This window comes from Marmota marmota, unplaced genomic scaffold, assembly GCF_001458135.2.
Source record: "Marmota marmota marmota unplaced genomic scaffold, marMar, whole genome shotgun sequence".
NCBI classification, from domain to species: domain Eukaryota; kingdom Metazoa; phylum Chordata; class Mammalia; order Rodentia; family Sciuridae; genus Marmota; species Marmota marmota.
In genome coordinates this window covers 38,786,631-38,789,233 of record NW_025999900.1, presented here as the reverse complement: position 1 = coordinate 38,789,233, position 2,603 = coordinate 38,786,631, and the positions used below count along the sequence as shown (strand labels likewise).

General features: G+C 45.7%; 1 long non-coding RNA gene across 1 annotated transcript; it reads left to right on the top strand.

Moving 5' to 3' along the window:
• Positions 1–450: 450 nt before the first annotated feature.
• Positions 451–2,203, top strand: LOC125615170. The gene is made up of 2 exons (XR_007345717.1): positions 451–933; positions 1,623–2,203. It is a non-coding gene; the product is annotated as an uncharacterized LOC125615170 (long non-coding RNA).
• The last annotated feature ends 400 nt before the right edge of the window (positions 2,204–2,603 follow it).

The window sequence follows — 2,603 nt, the reverse complement described above, 5'->3', positions numbered from 1 at the left end:
CCCCTGCTTTTTTTCAGATGGGGAAACTGAGGTGGAGAGAAGTGAATTATCTTTCTGAAGTTCTGACAGCCCATCTGGAGAGCTTGCAATTAAGCAAGTTCTTTCTCTGTCCATACTAAGTCACCTCCTGTGCAAAAGGGTGAAAGAATGAGGCCTCACAGTGAAACAAAGGCCTAGGAGCCACAGCCGGGGCACAACTAAGCCTTGAATCAGAGCATTATCCTTCAGAACAGGATACAAAGATCCAGTTTCTTGTTCTCATTATCCCTCGAGGGTGAGGCCGAGCCCAGGTTCCAGGAGGCCTGGAAATCTGACTTAGGTTAGCTATGGTTTGCATTCCTTCCATTTCTGCCCACACCCTCCCCCTTCTAGTGCTGCAAGTGGAACTCTGACTTGCTCCAGGCTAGAGGTGGGGTGAGGAACACCCTCACAATAGCTCTGTGCCAAGAAGTCTAGAAGATCAGATCTAGGTGGTGGCAATTCTTGGGGCCCCTCTGAGGTCCAACAGGCTCAGTCCCTTCTGTAGCTTAGGCTGGGGAATTTTTGGTCACGCATATCTGCCATCAGCTCATTGCTATTAACATTCTTGCTGGGTAAGCATTCAGCACCCAGAAATACCCCAGGAGATCTAACTCAGACCTGTTCCTGGTTACTGAAGAGAGTTCACTCCGAACAAGGATATAGCGGGGCTGTTTTCTCACGGGGTCCATTTCCATACTCCGCTGGGTGAGCTGAGAACAGCGAGTATGGAAATTTTCACCAAAAGATCTGAGTTGAGGTGGTCTCCTTTCCAAGAGGCCTTGAAGTGGTCTGCTTTAGGGCTAGGGTCCTGCAATTCAGCTGGCCTTTGCATCTGAGGATCAACAAGACACGGGAACAGAGCCAGGGTCTTGCTGGACGGAGAAGAGCAATCCTGGACCAGCCAATGGGAGGGTGAGTGAGGTCCTAGCTCCGCTCTGGAGCATGAGTGAATTCAGGGGAGAATGATTCATGAAATTCTTTCCATGGGCACCTCAGCTGGTGCTAAAATGGCAAATAAATAGAGAAAACAGTGAAAAACGAGAGGCAGGTACCTTGTGGCGTGAAGATATGCCTGGGAAGGGCTTCTCCTTGGAAAGCAAGAAACCTGCATGAATATCTGATGAAACAGGCAGCAAAGGTATCATCCGAGTTATGATTCAGTGAAATGTGGCATCGAATTTATATTCGTGTCAAGGTTTATTTTAATAGTGTTAGTGAGGACCTTAAGCCTTAAATCATTAGAGTTAGAAGGGTCACTTAGCTTTTCCAGTTGGTTTCAACTGAACTTCTCAGGGGAAACTGAGCTTTGTGTTCCTATAAAGTTGACAATTGGGGTTCTGAAAACTAGGGGTGTGCTGGGTTTTGACCTCCTAAGCTGTATGTGCTTAAGAAGGTGACTCCCCCAACCCCCATCCTGGGAATTGAATCCAGGGATGCTCTAACACTGAGCTACATCCCCAGGCCTTTTAATTTTTTATTTTGAGACAAAATAAAAGTTTTGCTCAGACTGGCCTCAAACTTCTTATCCTCCTGTCTTAGCCTTCTGAGAAAGTGACTTCTTGAAAAAAAAAATGATCTTTTATTTCCTCTATGCCTGGAAGGTGCCGAATGTCAGGAGGCATCAGTCTCAGGGATGATGAGCTCCTCCTGAAATTCTGCGTTCTGGCCATCTTGCTAGCCTCAGCCTAGCCCTGGCCTTGAGAACAAGCCCAGCACAGAGAGGTCAGCAGGATAAAGGAATGAACAAATGAAGCGATCAGGGAAGAACAGTCATTGGAAATCTCCAAATACCGGGTGTGTTCACAACCTTCCAACAGCCTGTTTCACAGAAGTTCACGATGAGCAGATGAACGGGCCTCAGTACTGTGCTTGTCTTAGCTCAGGCTGCTACAGCAACAGAAGATAGGCCGGCAGCTTAAAGAAGACTGATCCATAATATGCTGGGGGTGGGCATGGGAGGATTAAATGAACTCTAGATAGGGCAAAGGGGAAAAGAGGAAAGACGGGAAGGAGGGAGAACAGGGGTAGGAAAGATGGTGGAATGCGATGGTCATCATTACCCTAAGTACATGTAAGAAAACACGAAGGATGTGACTCTACTTTGTGGACAACCAGAGAGCTGAAAAATTGCACTCTACACGTGTAATATGAATTGTAATGCATTCTGTTGTCATATATAAAATACCAAAAAAAATTTTAAAAAGGACTGTAACACCTAAAAATAAAAAATAAAACATTTTGATTTCTCACAATTTGGGAGGTTGGGAAGTTCAAGAATCAGGGTGCTGGTAGGTTTGGTTCCTGGTGACAGCCCTCTTCCCTGGCTTGCAAATGACCATCTTTTTATTGTATTCTCACTTGATGGAGAGAGGAAGACACTCTGATCACTCTTTCTCTTCTTACAAGGACACTAATTTCATCTTGGGGACCCCACCCTCATGACCTCATTGAAACCCCATTACTCACCCTCCCTCAATCTCCCTTCAAATACTACTACATTTGTGGGGATAGGGCATCCACATAAGGATTTGAGGGGGACACAAACATCCAGTTAATAATGCAATATGTTAAAATTACATGCT